This window comes from Haematobia irritans, chromosome 5, assembly GCF_050003625.1.
Source record: "Haematobia irritans isolate KBUSLIRL chromosome 5, ASM5000362v1, whole genome shotgun sequence".
NCBI lineage: Eukaryota > Metazoa > Arthropoda > Insecta > Diptera > Muscidae > Haematobia > Haematobia irritans.
In genome coordinates this window covers 119849503-119870556 of record NC_134401.1, presented here as the reverse complement: position 1 = coordinate 119870556, position 21054 = coordinate 119849503, and the positions used below count along the sequence as shown (strand labels likewise).

At 33.6% G+C, this 21054-nt stretch overlaps 1 protein-coding gene across 2 annotated transcripts in view; it reads right to left on the bottom strand.

Annotated features, from left to right (window-relative positions):
• Nucleotides 1-21054, bottom strand: part of Hs3st-A (Heparan sulfate 3-O sulfotransferase-A) — a 291348-nt gene that overhangs the window by 202847 nt on the left and 67447 nt on the right. For both annotated transcript variants that reach the window (XM_075311929.1, XM_075311930.1), the window contains exon 3: nt 10204-10226. The gene's annotated coding sequence lies outside the window, so the exon portion shown is untranslated. The remainder of the gene's footprint in view (nt 1-10203; nt 10227-21054) is intronic.

Genomic DNA, 21054 nt, shown 5'->3' with positions numbered 1-21054 from the left:
GGCAAATTAGAGTCTATTTTACAACTTTTCGACTAAGCAGTGGCGATTTAACAAGGAAAATGTTGGTATTTTGACCATTTTTGCCGAAATCAGAAAAACATATATATGGGAGCTATATCTAAATCTGAACCGATTACAAATTTGGCACGCATAGCAACAATGCTAATTCTACTCCCTGTGCAAAATTTCAACTAAATCGGAGTTAAAAATTGGTCTCTGTGGTCATATGAGTGTAAATCGGGCGAAAGCTATATATGGGAGCTATATCTAAATCTGAATCGATTTCAACCAAATTTGGCACACATGGCTATAATGCTAAATCTACTCTCTGTGCAAAATTTCAACTAAATCGGAGCAAAAAATTGGCCTCTGTGGTCATATGAGTGTAAATCGGGCGAAAGCTATATATGGGAGCTATATCTAAATCTGAACCGATTTCAACCAAATTTGGCACGCATAGCAAAAAAGCTAATACTACTCCCTGTCCAAAATTTCATCTAAATCGGAGTAAAAAATTGGCCTCAAGGGTCATATGAGTCTAAATCGGGCGAAAGCTATACATGGGAGCTATATCTAAGTCTGAACCGATTTCAATCAAATTGGGTACAATTAACTACACTACTAATTGTGCTCCTCGTGCAAAACTTCAGCCAAATTGGGCCAAAACTCTTGCTTCTAGGAACATATTAGTCCATATCGGGCGAAAGATATATATGGGAGCTATACCTAAATCTGAACCGATTTCAATCAAATTTGGCACACATGACTATACTACGAGTTGTACTTCGTGTGTAAAATTTCAACCAAATTGGGCCAAAACTCTGGCTTTTAGGACCATATTAGTCCATATCGGGCGAAAGATATATATGGGAGCTATATCTAAATCTGAACCGATTTCAATCAAATTTGGCACACATGACTATACTACGAGTTGTACTTCGTGTGCAAAATTTCAACCAAATTGGGCCAAAACTCTGGCTTCTAGGAACATATTAGTCCATATCGGGTGAAAGATATAAATGGGAGCTATATCTAAATCTGAACCGATTTCAATCAAATTTTGCGCACTTGACTATACTACTAATTGTACTCCTAGTGCAAAATTTCAAGCAAATCGGTATAAAACTCCGGCTGCTGGGTCCATATTAGTGCATATCGGGCGAAAGATATATATGGGAGCTATATCTAGATCTGAACCGATTTCTTCCAAAATCAATAGGGTTCTATTCTGACCAAAATTAGGAACATGTGCCAAATTTGAAAGCGATTGGACTTAAATTGCGACCTAGACTTTGATCACAAAAATGTGTTCACAGACAGACGGACGGACAGACGGACATGGTTATGTCGACTCAGGGACCCACCCTGAGCTATATTGCCAAAGACACCATGTGTCTACCTCGTCTCCTTCTGGGTGTTACAAACATATGCACTAACTTATAATACCCTGTTCCACAGTGTGGCGCAGGGTATAAAAATTATTCACAAATGAAGTATAAAGATAAACTAAATTCGTGTCTCCCACCAAATAGTTCAGAATTTCTTAACCCTCTAATGCCCCATTTTTTTTTTTTGCCACCTGATTAAATTTTCAATGTTAACGACACAAAAGCAAGAGAACTAAGCAAGAAAAATTTTTACCGTAAAATTCAGCATATGCTGCAAAGCCTCCTGAATAGTTTCAAATAAGTTTTCTTTTTATTTTGCCCATTTTTTAAATCCTATTAAATGAAGCCCGCCTAAAGGCGGGCCTGGGCATTGGAGGGTTAAAATTGGACCAATCATGAACTTCGTATGGCACTAAAAACATTTTTTGCAATTTTGACCGTTAGACTCTCTTGTATGGGATTGATTATATATTGGTAAGCATAGAATGGGGAAGCCATGATTGATTACATTCAGCGGTAAGCGATGTAATTTGAGAATGTTTCTCATGTATGGGAAATTTTTTATCCACTTGCGCGAATAAAGAATGTATAAAATAATTGCTTTATAGTTACATTTTTTTTTCAAAGAAACAGATTTTCTTATATATGAAAAGTAAGACAAATTTAAAATTTTAGAAAAGTCATTTAAATACAATTTTTGGTTTTATATTAGGTTTATATCATAATTAGTTTCTCGCTAAACATAGTTTAACAGTATGAGTTGACAAAGCTAAGAGCTACCTTGCATATTTCAGGCGAACTAGAAGCTGCTGGTATCCTTTTGGCTACCAGAACGCTCCTGATATCTGCCTTAATGGGTCGTTGATAGACGAGAAATTGTTGGCGTAAAGTATAATTACTACTGCTGTCATGACCAGGGCTGTGGATTCGAGCCAATTTTGCTCGACTTCGACTCCGACTCCAGCATTTTTCATCAGCTCGACTCCGACTCCGGAGTCGACTCCGGGTAATATAACTAAATCTTATTTTAATACCACTAATTTGTAGTTCTATTGTGGGGGTACCGTAAGTGGATCGATATACAGTATCGTATTTACATTAGATGCAAAATTTTTTATAGAAATAAAAGTTTGAAAAAATTATCAATAGAAATACAATTTAAAAAAAAAATTGTGTAGCAAACAAAAATATTCTATAGAAAAAAAATTTTGACTGAATTTTATATAGAAAAAAATATTTGTATATTAATAAAATTTTGAATACATTTTTTATAGCAGTGAGTATCAGTGAGCATCAGTAAGAAAAAAAATTTGAGAAAATTTGCTATAGAAATAAAATTTGACAATTTTTTCTTATAGAAATAAAATTTTGAAAAAATTATCAATAAAAATACAATTTTAGAAAAAATTTTATGTAGTAAATAAAATTCTGCAAAATATTCTACAGAAACAAAATTTCGACCAAATTGTCTATAGAAATAAAACTTTGACAAAATTTTCTATAGAAATAACATTTTGACAGAATTTTCTATAGAAATAAAATTTTGACAAAATTTTCTAATAAAAAAAATCTATTACTATAAAATTTTGGCAATACTTTCTATAGAAATAAAATTTTGACTTAAATTTTTATAGAAATAAAATTATCAATAGAAATAAAATTTTGAAAAAATTTTTGTTTAACAAACAAAATTTTGCAAAATTTTCTATAGAAATAAAATTTGGCAAAATATTCTATAGAAACAACATTTTGACCAAATTTTCTAATAAAAAAGTCTATTACTATAAAATTTTGGCAAAATTTTCTATAGAAATAAAATTTTAAATAAATTTATAGAAATAAAGTTATCAATAAGAATAAAATTTTGAAAAACTTTTGTGTAACAAACCAAATTTTGCAAAATTTTCTATGGAAATAAAATTTTGCAAAATACTCCATAGAAACAAAATTTTGACTCAATTTTCTATAGAAATAAAATTTTGACTAAATTTTATATAGAAAAAAATATTTCTATAGTAATAAAATTTCGAATAAATTTTTTATAGAAATAAAATTTTGACAAAATTTGCTATAGAAATAAAATTTTGACAAAACTTTTTATAGAAATAACATTTTGACAAAATTTTCTATAAAAAACAACTTTGAAAAAATTTTCTGTCAATATACCACATATGTATATGGCCTTAAAATAAAATTAAAAAAAATAATTTCGATTGTTCGAAATATTTCAAATAAATTGATATGGGCATTAAAATGGATCGATCCAGCCCATCTGCTAGTCAAACATTCTAGGAAACATAAAAAGATAATCGTAATTGGAAGTTGATTTTCATTTACAATCATGCTGTACATTGATCTAATGAATAGAGCAATGGAAACTAATTTGCGTAAAAACTAGCTTAGCTACAAAAAATGTGCAGTGATAAATTTGGTTTAGCCGGAGTCGGAGTCGAGCAAAATTTTTACGACTCCGACTCCAGCAAAATCTTCAGACTCCGACTCCAAGACTCTGACTCCGACTCCGGCTCCACAGCCCTGGTCATGACGCGGAGGAAAAGGAATCAAATACCTCTTGTGGAAGTGTCGCGCCTTTTTGTGTAAGGTGTAAGCGGATTTTAGGAATATATAGCTTTGGATTACTGACGAATCTGTAAATGTTAGCTTAAGCAGTCTATTAATGGTTTTTTGGAACAATCAGGTTGGTTCAACAGAAGGAAAAAGTGCCCATATGTAATAGGTTCTTTAACCGCCATATAAGTTAACGTAAACTTTGAACTTACTATTCCCATTCAAATTCCTTCGATAACCCTACAGTAAATTATTATCAGAGCTTAAGATCTTAGTTGTCATAGCCATTAAACTTTTTTTAAGTTATCAATATTAATTGTAACTTAATAATGAATGAATAAAATAAATTATTATCAATATTAATTAATTAATTTATATCAATATTAATTAATGTGTTATCACAATGGACTGAATAGTATAAGTGCGCCTGAAATAAATCGGGCTGCCACCTTAAGCTGACCCAACCCAATCTACTCTTTTGATTTTCTAATAATCCCTCTCATAATATGGCTATATTTTGAATTTAATACATGTTAAGCCTTTTTTGGCTTTGAAGCGAGTACCCCTCAACTACATCTCTGGTTTCTTGTCATTGAACGTAATGTAGGTGTTTTCTTTTTTTGTACATAATTTTTCCCCATTCGCAGAGTTTGTATTCCCAATTTCTCTTCTCACAACGTTCTCTCTATCGTTGGCCTCCATATATGGACTTTTTTCAATGGCTGTTAGAAGTTTTGTGCTTCTTTTTCTTCTTCTATTTCTCCTTCTATGGCTTTCAATGTTTCCGTTTCCTTTTCAAATAAGAAAATTTATTTAAAGGTAATCGGAATTACACACTAGGATGAGTCAAAAAGAAGTAAAAAGAGCACTCTCAATGTGAGTGGGCGTGTGTTTGGGTGTGTATGTTTTCATTTTTGGTATTAGTGAGTTTGAAAGAAGATAAAGTTTAGTAGATGAGAATGTGACTGTGGATGTTTGTGAGTATCTATGAGTTTGAATGAATATTAGAGTGTATTGAAATAGCTACTCACGAGAATAGGCATTTATTTAATTTCATTGAGTATAGAATTCTCTTATATTCAATTTATTCTTATTTCGAGTTTCACAACAAAATGGAGTGGAAAGGAGAGAAAAATAAATTCTTTTTATACCCTCCACCATAGGATGGGGGTATATTAACTTTGTCATTCCGTTTGTAACACATCGAAATATTGCTCCGATACGGCTGAAATTTGGTACATGGTGTTGGTATATGGTATCTAACAACCATGCAAAAATTGGTCCACATCGGTCCATAGTTATATATAGCCCCCATATAAACCGATCCCCAGATTTGACCTCCGGAGCCTCGTGGAAGGGCAAAATTCAACCGATTCGTAAACATAAACAAGTATATACAGCGGTAAGATCGGCTGGGCCGAGTCTTAAATGCCCACCACCATGAATCAAATATAGTTTCCTTTGACAATTTCAGGGGGTTTGATGACAGATATTCTCCCAAACAGATCAGTTCAACCAATGCGCTTCCCTATGATAAATTTAAAGATGTCGTCTATGAAGATTAGATCAGATTCTGAATTTATAAGAACCATTTTTGTTTGAGTTTTAGAGGAATCATGAACATCTGGTACGTTTATGATTCCGCTTTGATTTGAAATCATAAATTCGTAGATTTTTACCCCCATTATTTCAATTATTGCGGGAAGTAAAATATGGAAATTGTACATTCAGTTTAAAGCAAATTTCATGATCAGTGTACCTTCTAAAACCCTCAGGATGTGAAATCGGAGGCCTTACCAAATTGGCCTATAAAAACTAAATTCCATACACGTTTTGTGGGTCAGCACATCTAATTGTAGTTCTAGAATGTAGACCCCAAATCGGAGGACTGGTTTATAATGGGCAATATCAAAAACTGTACCGATACAAAATATATTCGGCACACCTATTTGTGGTCCGAAAAAAACAATTTCACGCAAATTGGAATCCCGGTTTCTAGGATCCCAAATACTAAAAACATGGATCGATACTCTCAATTTTTGTCAAACCTCTTTATGGTCCTAAAATACCTATTGATTTGAATAAAAACTACGGTTTCTATAAGCCCAAGACTCCAAATCGGTTTATATGGGGACTATATCAAAACCTGGACCTATATAGCCCATCTTCGAACTTGACCTGCCATCAGACAAAAGACGAGTTTGTGCAACATTTCAGCACGATTGCTTCATTATCGAAGACTGTAGCGTGATTACAACAGACAGACAGTCAGACAGACGGACATGGTTATATCGTCTTAGAATCTCTCCCTGATCAAGAATATATATGTACTTTATATAGTCGGAAATCGATATTTCGATGTGTTACAAACGGAATGACAAACTTATTGTACCCCCGTCACCATTCCATGTTGGTGGATACAAAAATTAACACCTAAGATATTTTGTGATTGTGGTAATGACAGTAATAATTCAATAAGTATATACGGCCGTAAGTTCAGCCAGGCCGAATCTTATGTAAACTGTCATCCACAATCGAATTACTTGGGTTGCAGTAACACTTGCCGATGGTAAGGTATTTTGACAAAATTTTCTATAGAAATAAAATCTTGAGAAAATTTTCTATAGTAATAAAATTTGGCAAAATTTTCTATAGAAATAAAATTTTGGTAGACAATTTTTGGTGATCGGCTATATATAACTATAGACCGAAATGGACCAATTTTGGCATGGTTGTTAGCGGCCACATACTATCGCAATGTACCAAATTTTAACCGGATCGGATGAATTTTGCTCCTCTAAGAGCTTCGGAGATCAAATCTGGGGATCGGTTTATATGGGGGTTACATATAATTATGGACCGATATGGACCAATTCCTGCATGGTTGTTAGAGACCATATACTAACACCACGTACCAAATTTCAACCGAATCGGATGAATTTTGCTCATCCATGAGGTTTCGGAGGTCAAATCTGGGGATCGGTTTATATGGGGGCTATATATAATTATGGACCGATGTGGACCAATTTTTGCATCGTGGTTAGAGACCATATACTAACACCATATACCGCATTTCAGCCGGATCGGATGAAATTTGCTTCTGTTAGAGGCTCCGCAAGCCAAATCGGGGGATCGGTTTTTATGGGTGCTATATATAATTATGGACCGATACGGACCAATTTTGGCATGGTTGTTAGAGACCATATACTAACACTATGTACCAAATTTCAACCGGATCGGATGAATTTTGCTCCTCCAAGAGGCTCCGAAAGCCAAATCTGAGCGTCGGTTTATATGGGGGCTATACGTAAAATTGGTCCGATATGGCCCATTTACAATACCGTCCGACCTACATCAATAACAACTACTTGTGCCAAGTTTCAAGTCGATAGCTTGTTTCGTTCGGAAGTTAGCGTGATTTCAATAGACGGACGGACGGACATGCTTAGATCGACTCAGAATTTCACCACGACCCCGAATATATATACTTTATGGGGCCTTACAGCAATATTTCAATGTGTTACAAACGGAATGACAAAGTTAATGTACCCCCCATCCTATGGTGCAGGGTATAATAAGAGAAAATATTATTTTTTTTCGAAAAAAACTGTATATGTCGGAATCGTACCACAATATTTGTTGTTGTACACAAACATTTGTTTGCCAGTTTTTATCAACAAATCAAGAAAACCAACCGCTGAAAACGGACATCGGTCAAACAACTTAATTTTTGAGCACTCAAAACATGGATTTGATTGTCATCTGCCATATAGTCCGAATGACTTATTTTTCCGAGGTTTCGGATAAAAAATACGGTGTCTGGATACCCAAGAAATAAAAGTGAGTTGTCGGTCTGTAAGATGGCTATAACAAAAGATACCTTACAAACAGATCTCTGTAGACTTATTAGGCGATTAACAGGGGGGGTTATCGACTTATACGAAGGCTATATCAACATCTGGGCCGATATAGGCCATTTGCGAACTGTTAGACAAAAAAAGAGTGTGTGTCAAATTTCCAAATTATTGACGGCTGTAACGGATTTTTATCCGGAGATTTTTGTGGTCCTTGTGCGATAGAAATGAAGCGAGAAAACCTCCTTTTTAGGTCATTCTTAATACCATTTTCAGGACATTTTTCCCATAATAGGACATTTTTCCCATTGATTTGGTTTGTTCACAAACTACTCAATTTGGAATTGACTCTCATCAACGAAACCAAAATTCGGTAACTGACCACTTTAGTCGCAACTCTTTGGCTCTTTTCAGTCTAACTTGTTTTTCTACCAAGGCCATATCAACATCTGGGCCGATATAGGCCATTTGCGAACTGTTTGACAAAAAAAAGAGTGTGTGTCAAATTTCCAAATTATTGACGGCTGTAACGGATTTTGATCCGAAGATTTTTGTGGTCCTTGTGCGATAGAAATGAAGCGAGAAAACCTCCTTTTTAAGTCATTCTTAATACCATTTTCAGGACATTTTCCCCATAATAGGCCATTTTCCCCATTGATTTGGTTTGTTCACAAACTACTCAATTTGGAATTGATTCTCATCAAAGAAACCAAAATTCGGTAACTGACCACTTTAGTCGCAACTCTTTGGCTCTTGTCAGTGTAACTTGTTTTTCTACTAATGCAGCATGGATTTCGATCAAATCGGGCTTGACTTTTTGGATCATGCCTGTGTTATTAGCGTTTTATGCGTCCACTGTTTAATCGCGAAGATTTATTCGCATTTAACTGGGAAGGATTCTAACGGTAGCCATTTGTAATTTGTATAGTGCAATAGATGAAAATGCTGTTGTCAGTTTGAAAACCAAAAAATTAAGTGTCACTGGAATAAATTTGCCAGTTGTCAGACGAAAGATTAGAAAATGATAACAACCTGGAGTTGGTTGCAAGACATGTCTGTAGATAGTCCAAGAAATCAAATCGAGAGATAGCTTTATATGGGGTCCATATAAAAACTTGAACATATAAAGCCCATCTTCGAACTTAACCTGCTTGCAGACAAAAAACGAATCTGTTTCGAATTTCAGGACGATAATGTCATTATTGATGGTTGTAGTGTGATTAAGACAGACAGATCGATGGTCCAGAGTATATTTATGTACTTGATACAGTCGGAAATCGATATTTCTATTCGTTGGATAGAGAATGCCAAACCTATTATATATTATACAAATTGCGGCCTTACAGATAGGCCAAGAAATCAAATCGAGGGAACGATTCATATGGGTCTTCTACAAAACAAACGCCATTTTCGTTACACATCTTTGTGGATCCAAAATACATCTGGGTTTCCAATTTTAAGCATACCGGATATAAATTGCTGTGTCTGGATGTACTAGAAACCAAATGTGGGGGCGGTTTTTATGAGGGTTATATCAAAACCTGAACTGTTATAGCCTATTTTGAAACTTGGCCTGGTGGTAGACACGGAAAAAATTTATGTCAAATTTCAGAATGAAAGCTCGATTATTGACGGCAGTGGCGGTAATACAACAGGGAGACAGACCTACATCGTTAGAGCGTCTTAGAATTTCTCCCTGATTCTAAATATATTGGATGGCTAATAAATTAAAACCCCATGTATTTCAAATTGTTGTGTTCAACAGCAAAAAATGTCGTGAATAATATAAAATTATGGAATCAGTTTAGATTTATTCGAATTTGCTACCTTTGACGCGAATTTTTGAGATAATCGGGACTTGATTTTTTAGTGCCAATATTACTCTCCAAATATCGCAGGTGCAAAATACCAACGGATTGAGATCCGGAGATTTTGGAAGTGGCATACCAAAAAACTGCAGAATAGCACTTAGCGTATAAATGTTCAACTTATATGGGTATCCAGCCACATTGGTATACCACATACTGCAATACAGTGCCATGTGAATAAACAGACAAAAAAAGAAATATCCTTTGAGAAAAATCAAAATATTGATGCCTCAAGATATTTTTGTATTCAATGCTTTTCAATCTTATCTTATATGGATCCCTTAAGAGAAACGAAAGATATGGGTAAAAAGAAAACTATCTTGATTTGGCATATGGGCAATATTATAAATAGTTTATATGAAATTGCTTAAAGATAAAATGGGCTCTAATAACATTTTTGAGGTTGCTCTGTCTCTCTCTCTCTTTCCTTCTTACGTAAATGATTGTAATGTTTTACCTATTGGTTGGATCTTATGTCGTTATAAAAGATTATTTCATAGTCTTGATTGGGCAACATAAACTTACCAAACAAATCTCCAGAGATTTTCCTGTAAATATAGAAAATTTGGTATTAGTTCTAGAAAAAAAAAACAAACAAAAACTCATATGTAATCATAGACGTAACAACAATTGTGAATTTATAAAGTTGTTTGTTTTTTTTTTTTTATTATTGGTCAGCGGAGGGTTAGATGGGTATAATAAATATTATCAAATGGAATGACCTTTCCTAAGGAGATTATAGATTTGATGGCACTTAGGAACAGAGGAACATTAAATGCCATGAAATCTTTATTATAAGAAAGTATAGAAAAATATTGCGGGATGTATGAAAGTAAAAACAAGTATATACGGCCGTAAGTTCGGCCAGGCCGAATCTTATGTACCCTTCACCATGGATTTTATAGAAACTTGTACTAAAGACTGTCATCCCCAACCGAATTACTTGGATTCTGGCAAAACTTGCCTATGGCAAGGTATCTTAAAACTTCTTAACACCGTCTTCTCAATTGTAAGTTAGTCCATACGGGGTATGTATTAAACAAAAATAAAAAAGGCCGATTAAATACGTATATAATTCAGTTTGACAAAGTGTTCTATAGAAATAAAATTTTGACAAAATTTTCTATAGAAATAAAATTTTGACAAAATTTTCTATAGAAATAAAATTTTTTGTAGAAATAAAATTTTGACAAAATTTTCTATAGAAATAAAATTTTGACAAAATTTTCTATAGAAATAAATTTTTTTCGTTTTGTTTGTTATTGTTGGCTTTTCTTCAATCGTTATTGTTGTTTTTTTGATCTCAGCTTAAAGCCATGCATTGACTAAACTACAAGTGTAGCTTAACCAACAGAGGAAAAGTATGCTTGTCAAATTTATTTGGGCAAAGCCCTATAGACTGCAAGATGGTTGGTTCCTCATCAGCATCCTCTACTTGCAGCAAAAAAATTTTGACAACATTTTCTATAGAAATAAAATTTTGACCAAATTTTCTATAGAAATAAAATTTTGACAAAATTTTCTATAGAAATAAAATTTTGACAAGTCTTTCTATAGCAATAAAATTTTGACAAAATTTTCTATAGAAATAAAATTTTGACAAAATTTTCTGTAGAAATAAAATTTTGACAAAATTTTCTGTAGAAATAAAATTTTGACAAAATTTTCTACAGAAATAAAATTTTGATAAAACTTTCTATAGCAATAACATTTTGACAAAATTTTTTATAGAAATAAAATCTTGACAAATTTTGTATAGTAATAAAATTTTGACAAAATTTTCTATAGAAATAAAATTTTGACAAAATTTTCTATAGAAATAAAATTTTTACAAAATTTTCTACAGAGATAAAATTTTGATAAAACTTTCTATAGCAATAACATTTTGACAAAATTTTTTATAGAATAAAATCTTGACAAATTTTGTATAGTAATAAAATTTTGACAAAATTTTCTATAAAAATAAAATTTTGACAAAATTTTCTATAGAAATAAAATTTTTACAAAATTTTCTATTGGAATAAAATTTTGATAAAACGTTGTATAGCAATAAAATTTTGACAAAATTTTGTATAGTAATAAAATTTTGACAAAATTTTCTATAGTAATAAAATCTTGACAAAACTTTCTATGGAAATAAAATTTTGGTAGATTATTTTTGGGGATCGGCTATATATAACTATAGACCGATATGGACAAATTTTGGCATGGTTGTTAACATAGCATATACTAGCGCAATGTACCAAATTTAACCACGTATCAAATTTCAACCGAATCGGATGAATTTTGCTCCTCCAAGAGCTCCGAAGGTCAAATCTGGGGATCTTTTTATATGGGGGCTACATATAATTATGGACTGATATGGACCAATTCCTGCATGGTTGTTAGAGACCATATACTAACACCACGTACCAAATTTCAAGCGGATCGGGCGAATTTTGCTCTTCCAAGGGCGATCGGGCGAATTTTGCTCTTCAAATCTGGGGATCGTTTTATATGGGGGCTACATATAATTATAGACCGATATGGACCAATTCCTGCATGGTTGTTAGAGACCATATACTAACACCACGTACAAAATTTCTACCGAATCGGATGCATTTTGCTCATCCACGACTCTCCGGAGGTCAAATCTGGGGATCGGTTTATATGGGGGCTATACATAATTATGGACCGATGTGGACCAATTTTTGCATAATTATTAGAGACCATATACTAACACCATGTACCAAATTTCAACCGGATCGGATGAATTTTGCTCTTCCAAGAGGCTCTGTAAGCCAAATCGGGAGATAGGTTTATATGGGGGCTATATATAATTAAAGACCGATGTGGACCAATTTTTGCGTATTTTTTAGAGACCATATACCAAATTTCAGCCGGATCGGATGAAATTTGCTTCTCTTAGAGGCACCGTAATAAAAATCTGGGGATCGGTTTATATGGGAGCTATATATAATTATGGACCGATATGGATCAATTTTTGCATGGTTGTTAGAGACCATATACTAACACCATGTACCAAATTTCAACCGGATCGGATGAAATTTGCTTCTCTTAGAGGATCCGCAAGCCAAATTTGGGGATCGGTTTATATGGGGGCTATATATAATTACGGACCGATGTTGACCAATTTTTGCATGTTTGTTAGATACCATATACTAACACCATGTATCAAATTTCAGCCGGATCGGATAAATTTGCTTCTCTTAGAGCAATCGCAAGCCAAATTTGGGGGTCCTTTTATATGGGGGCTATACGTAAAAGTGGACCGATATGGCCCATTTGCAATACCATCCGACCTACATCAACAACAAGAGCCACTTTATAGATCAAATTTAGAATGCATTGCTAAAATGTTACTTTAGGTTAGTTATGTTTTGGAATTTTCGAACAAACTTTGATCTTTAATTTTGGTTTCAGATTACACAGAAAATGAATGTAATCCATTCATTTTGAGTCTGAAATTTTACGAGTATTCCATGAAGACAAAAATTCCAGTAGAAAACTTACAAATCTACTACGACATATTTGTTGAATAGTGGATTTCTTTATCGGTATGGTAAGTGATAATTAGAAAATATTTTCGATGAAACATCTACAACACTGGACGTTGAATCTATAAAAAAGTTTATTGCTGGCAAATTGATAAATATTTAATTGGGGTTTTTGTATTTTTATTTATCAATTTTTTTTACACAAAAAAAAAATTTATTTACTCGAGTTCAAACAACTTAAATTAGCAATAAGTAAATGCAATGCGAAAGCTTTCTTCGAAGATTTTATGAGCTGCAAAAGCTATTTTGTGGATATGCCTATTTTTAATGGCCTAACAGTTACGAAACCTATTAGTTACCAAACCCAGCAAATAATTTGGAAGTTGTTCTAAAGGCACAATTCTAAAAGCACTTCCAAAAATGTCCTCCATATAATTCTAGATTCCTTACGGACCGGACTGATGTGTGTGCTACAGTTTGTCGGAATTTTTAAATTTTCATATAAATTAGTGATTTCTCTACTATGTTGATGTTAAAACCTATCGGATCTACACATTTTCTGAAATACAGTTATCACAATATTCTATTGTTCACCATATTCCAAAAAAAAACTGTTACTTTTTGGACGTATCGGATGATCAAAATACAACAGGTTCCTAAGAGTTTGTCCCAGACTGTATCTTGAGGCCTGTCAATACGGTAGTCCAACCATGTTGTCCTAGGTAGTATCCTTTGGTATGAGTCCATATCGTATCCTAATGTTTAAATTTACCTCGTCAATGATAAACCCATGTTAAATTGACCGGTCCCTTCCATACCAGAACTGAGATTGGTCCGTACACACCACGGTCTAGCCCTGTCCAATCCACTTGATCCATTTCCCGTAGGCAAGTTTCAGCACTATTGCGTCGATATTGAAGGCTGTAGAGTGATTACCAAGAGACGAGCCAATTTTGCTCTATGCTGGCTCGTATTCGCGGTTGCCACTTGTGCCAAAAATCTACCAATTTTAAAATCTTATGTTGAATTTTTGGTAAAATTGTTGTCAAAATTTTATTTTTATGGAAAAAATTTGCAAAATATTATATCTAAAAAAAGTGATTTGCACATTTAATTTTTATAGAAAAATTTTGCAAAATTTTATTTTTATAGAAATTTTTTGCAAATTTCTTTTTCTATAACAAATGATTTTTACTTCTATAGCAAATTGTTGCAAAACTTTATTTTCAAATTAAATTTTTGTAACATTTTATTTGTATAGAAAATTTTTGCAAAATTTAATTTTTATAGAAACTTTTTGCAAAATTTTATCTCTATAGAAAATTTGGCCAAAATTTTATCTCTATGGAAAATTTGGCCAAAATTTTATTTCTATAAAAAATTTTGCCAAAATTTTAACTCTATAGAAAATTTGGCCAAAATTTTATCTCTATGGAAAATTTGGCCAAAATTTTATCTCTATAGGAAATTTTGCCAAAATTTTAACTCAATAGAAAATTTTGCTAAAATTTTATCTCTATAGACAACTTTGCTAAAATTTTATCTCCTTAGGAAATTTTGCCAAAATTTTATCTCTATAGAAAATTTTACCAAAATTTATTTCTATGGACAATTTTTGTAAATTTTCATTTTTATAAAAAAAATTTGCAAAATTTTATTTTTAAAGAAAATTTTTGCAAAATTTTATTTTTAAAGAAAATTTTTGCAAATTTTATGTCTATAGAAAATGTAGCCAAAATTTGATCTCTTTAGAAAATTTTGCCAAAATTTTATCTCTATAGAAAATTTTACCAAAATATATTCCTATGGAAAATTTTTGGAAATTTTCATTTTTATAAAAAATGTTTGCAATTTTTTAGTTTTAAAATAAATTTTTACAAATTTTGTTTCTATAGAAAATTTTATCAAATTTTTATCTCCCTAGAAAATTTTGCCAAATTTTATCTCTAAAGAAAATGTTGCCAAAATTTTATCGCTATAGAAAATTTTGCTAAAATTTTATCTTTATAGAAGATCTTGCCAAATTTTTATCACTATAGAAAATTTTGCTAAAATTTTATCTTTATAGAAGATTTTGCCAAAATTTTATCTCTATAGGAATTTTTGTCAAAAATTGATTACTAAAGAAAATTTTTACAAAATTTATTTTATAGAAAATTTTTCAAAATTTTATTTATTTGAAGATTTTATTTTTATAGAAATTTTTTGCAAAATTTTAATTGTATTGAAAATTTTTACAAAATTTTATTTTCATAGAAAATTTTTCCGAAATTTTATTTCTAGTAGAATGGTGACGGGGGTATTATAAGTTTGTCATTCCGTTTGTAACACATCGAAATATCGATTTCCGACTATATAAAGTATATATATATATATATATATATATATATATATATATATATATATATATATATATATATATATATATATATATATATATATATATATATATATATATATATATATATATATATATATATATATATATATATATATATATATATATATATATATATATATATATATATATATATATATATATATATATATATATATATATATATATATATATATATATATATATATATATATATATATATATTCTTGATCAGGGAGAACTTCTAAGACGATATAGCCATGTCCGTCTGTCCGTCCGTCTGTCTGGCTGTCAGTCTGTCTGTTATAATCACGCTACAGTCTTCAATAATAAAGCAATCATGCTGAAATTTCGCACAAACTCGTCTTTTGTCTGCAGGCAGGTCAAGTTCGAAGATGGGCTATATCGCGCTATATAGTCCCCATATAAACCGACCTCCCGATTTGGGGTCTTGGTCTTATAAAAACCTTGGTTTCTATCCAATTTGCCTGAAATTGGAAATCTAGAGGTATTTTATGACCACAAAGAGGTGTTCCAAAAATGGTGAGTATCGGTCTCTATTTTGGTATAGCCCCCATATAGACCGATCTCCCGATTATATTTCTAGGGCTTCTAGAATCGATAGTTTCTATCCAATTCGCCTGAAATTGGAAATCTAGAGGTATTTTAGCACCATAAAGAGGTGTGCCAAAAATGGTGACTATCGGTTGATGTTTAGGTATAGCCCCCATATAAACCGATTTCCAGATTTTACTACTTGGGCTTCTAGAATCCGTAGTTATTATCCAATTTGGTTGAAATTTGAAATCTAGAGGTATTTTAGGACCATAAAGAGGAGTGCTAAACATGGTGAGTATTGGTCTAGGTTTTGGTATATCCCCCATATAGACCGATCTCTCGATTTGGGGTCTTGCAAAACTTCTACCACTCCAGCAAAATCTATAGACTCTGACTCCAAGACTACACCTTCCTGGTGATGGCAATAGACAGACGGACGGACATGGTTACATCTTTCACACGGACAGACATGGTTACATGATTCGCCTTTTTACAAACGAAAAGACAAATTTATTATACCCCCATCACCATTCTATAGTGGTGGGAACAGTTGTTCGCCATTAAAATTTAAAATTTCCTTCCTTTAAGATGTTTTGCTAAATTATCGAATATCGATTCAATTACGCCATCATTCCCCCCTCAGAATGTTCAGCCTATTTCAGGCACTTAAGAATTTCGATGCCTAAGTGAATGGCTCTTTTTGGTGTTTGCTTCTATTGTTGATTTGTGTTACGTTTACCTTTCTGTTTGCCAAGATTTGAGAAGCAATAAAAATCCATTAAGGTCATTATTGTTTTTCTTTTCCGTACTTGTCTTTACAGGTGGCAGAAAGAGAGATAGTGGGGTCACGGTTGAAGGCTGATACATTTCCAGGTCGGTGATGTTCTTACACATTTACGTCATTTTGCAAATACTTTCTTAATCATTTCACCTAAAACCTCCAGCCAAATTGCATAGGCTACCAGAATGGGCCTATGACTAATGCTTACGCCATCATCACCGGAACAATGTTCACAGTTTTTGTTAGTTGGATTTTCTGTTTTATTGCTTCTTGCCTCGATGAGACTATGGGTGGGGTGCGGGGAGAGGGTGGAAGCGTGTATGCGTGTGTGTGTAAAGAAAGTGTCATCACTTGAATGAATGGATTATATTTAAAGAAACTACTGGCGGCACTAGATAAAATACCAATAAAACTGTCATCAACAGTGGCCCAAAGCACAAATATATATTTCACGACTTTTGTACACTAAATGAGTTAGGAGTGGGAGCCACCGTGGTGCAATGGTTAGCATGCCCGCCTTGCATACACAAGGTCGTGGGTTCGATTCCTGCTTCGACCGAACATCAAAAAGTTTTTCAGCGGTGGATTATCCCAGCTGAGTAATGCTGGTGACATTTCTGAGGGTTTCAAAGCTTCTCTAAGTGGTTTCACTGCAATATGGAACGCCGTTCGGACTCGGGTATAAAAAGGAGGTCCCTTGTCATTGAGCTTAACATGGAATCGGGCAGCACTCAGTGATAAGAGGGAAGTTCACAATGGACTGAATAGTCTAAGTGAGCCTGATACATCGGGCTGCCACCTAACCTAACCTAGGAGTGTCGTCTAGATATAGATTCGCAACATTATTTTTCAATATTTGGTCGGGGAAGATGACCTCCCATTTGCCTGACATTTATCTTAAAGTATAGCGAAAAAAACTAAACATCTCTGATTTACTTAAAATTTAAAGAATATATGGAGGAGGTATGAAATTAATATGGTGTATTATGGATGGTATATTAACTTTCCGTTTGTAACACGTCGAAGTATTGCTCTAAGACCCCATAAAGTATATATATTCTGGGTCGTGGTGAAATTCTGAGTCGATCTAAGCATATCCGTCCGTCTGTTGACATCACGCTAATTTGCCAACGAAACAAGCTATCGACTTGAAACTTGGCACAAGTAGTTGTTATTGATGTAGGTCATATGGTATTGCAAATGGGCCATATCGGACCACCTTTACGTATAGCCCCCATATAAACCGACGCTCAGAATTGGATCGCAGAGCCACTTGGAGGAGCAAAATTCATCCGATCCGGTTGAAATTTGGTACATGGTGTTAGTATAATGTCTCTAACAACCATGCAAAATTGGTCCATAATTATATATAGCCCCCATATAAACCGATCCCCAAATTTGGCTTGCGGAGCCTCTAAGAGAAGCAAATTTCATCCGATCCGGCTGAAATTTAGTACATGGTGTTAGTATATGGTTTTTAACAACCATGCCAAAAATTTCAGCCGATCCGGCTGAATTTTGGTACATGGTATTAGTATATGGTTTCTAACAAAAATTAATCCATATCGGTCCATAATTATATATAGCCCCCATATAAACCGATCCCCAAATTTGGCTTGCGGAGCCTCTAAGAGAAGCAAATTTCATCCGATCCGGCTGAAATTTAGTACATGGTGTTAGTATATGGTTTTTAACAACCATGCAAAGATTTCAGCCGATCCGGCTGAAATTTGGTACATGGTGTTAGTATATGGTTCTAACAACTATGCAAAAATTAAATCTGAAGCAATTTTAAGGAAACTTCGCAAAAGTTTATTTATGATTTATCGCTCGATATATATGTATTAGAAGTTTAGGAAAATTATAGTCATTTTACAGCTAAGCAGTGGCGATTTTACAAGGAAAATGTTGGTATTTTGACCATTTTTGTCGAAATCAGAAAAACATATATATGGGAGCTATATCTAAATCTGAACTGATTTCAACCAAATGTGGCACGCATAGCAAAATGCTAATTCTACTCCTTGTGCAAAATTTCAACTAAATCGGAGCAAAAAATTGGCCTCAGTGGTCATATGGGTGTAAATCGGGCGAAAGCTATATATGGGAGATATATATAAATCTGAACCGATTTCAACCAAATGTGGCACGCATAGCGAAATGCTAATTCTACTCCCTGTGCAAAAATTTCAACTAAATCGGAGCAAAAACTTGGCCTCAGTGGTCATATGGGTGTAAATCGGGCGAAAGCTATATATGGGAGATATATCTAAATCTGAACTGATTTCAACCAAATCAGGCACGCATAGCTACAATGCTAATTCTACTCCCCGTGCTAATTTTCAACTAAATCGGATCAAAAACTTGGCCTCTGTGGTCATATGAGTGTAAATCGGGCGAAAGCTATATATGGGAGCTATATCTAAATCTGAACCGATTTCAACCAAATTTGGCACGCATAGCTACAATGCTAATTCTACTCCCTGTGCAAAATTTCAATTAAATCGGAGTAAAAGATTGGCCACTGTGGTCATATGAATGCAAATCGGGCGAACGATATATATGGGAGCTATATCTAAATCTGAACCGATTTCAATAAAATTTTGCACACTTGTCTACACTACTAATTGTACTCCTAGTGCAAAATTTTAACCGAATTGGGGTAAAACTCTGGCTTCTGGGACCGTATTAGTCCATTTCGGGCGAAAGCTATATATGGGAGATATATATAAATCTGAACCGATTTCAACCAAATCAGGCACGCATAGCTACAATGCTAATTCTATTCCCTGTGCAAAATTTCAATTAAATCGAAGTAAAAGATTGGCCACTGTGGTCATATGAATGCAAATCGGGCGAACGATATATATGGGAGCTATATCTAAATCTGAACCGATTTCAATAAAATTTTGCACACTTGTCTACACTACTAATTGTACTCCTAGTGCAAAATTATAACCGAATTGGGGTAAAACTCTGGCTTCTGGGACTGTATTAGTCCATTTCGGGCGAAAGCTATATATGGGAGCTATATCTAAATCTGAACCGATTTCAACCAAATTTGGCACGCATACCTACAATGCTAATTCTACTCCTTGTGCAAAATTTCAATTAAATCGGAGTAAAAGTTTGGCCACTTTGGTCATATGAGTGCAAATCGGGCGAACGATATATATGGGAGCTATATCTAAATCTGAACCGATTTCAATAAAATTTGCCACACTTGACTACACTACTAAATGTACTCCTAGTGCAAAATTTTTACCGAATTGGGGTAAAACTCTGGCTTCTGGAGCCATATAAGTCCATATCGGTCGAAATATATATGTGGGAGCTATATCTAAATCTGAACCGATTTCTTCCAAAATCAATAGGGTTTTATCCTGACCCAAATCACATACTTGTGCCAAATTTGAAGTCGATTGGACTAAAACTGCGATCTAGACTTTGATTACAAAAATGTGTTCACGGACGGTGGGACATGTTTATATCGACTCAGGAGCCCACCCTGAGCATTTTTGCCAAAGACACCATGTGTCTATCTCGTCTCCTTCTGGGTGTCCCAAACATATGCACCTACTTATAATACCCTGTTCTACAGTGTGTCGCAAGGTATAAAAACTACTCTCTCAGTTTTAAAAGATCCAAAAAGCGCATCGAAGAGGTCCCGTTTCGGCTAATGTATGTTGACTTTATATAGTCAGAAAGTCAGATTTTAAGGTATGTCAAACGAAATAGCTACAAAAATTAGTAGAAGTTTGATTAGAAATTCGAAAACATGTTTCCGACTTCACATTGTATGTTATATATGGCTTTACACCTTACATTGTCTTTGCTGTACGAAAGGAAACGGAAATTAAGAAATTTTATTCTACTAAATTACCACGTAATACCCATCATCTGTCAGTAAATCTGTCTGTAATTTGAGACGGCATCTATCACAATATTAAAGTCTTGCTTTGGCAATAGAACGATTTTTCCTTTTTACGGATTCCTTGGGCTCACACAACCTACACTACTAGTACTAGTTAATGTGGTTGTAATTGTTGTTGTGTATAACATTCTCTTTTCAACTTCTCTTTTATCGCACCAAAATAGATAGCTGAGCATATGAGTATGCCCACAGAGCGCTATATTTGTGTTTGTGTGTCTGTGTATGCGAA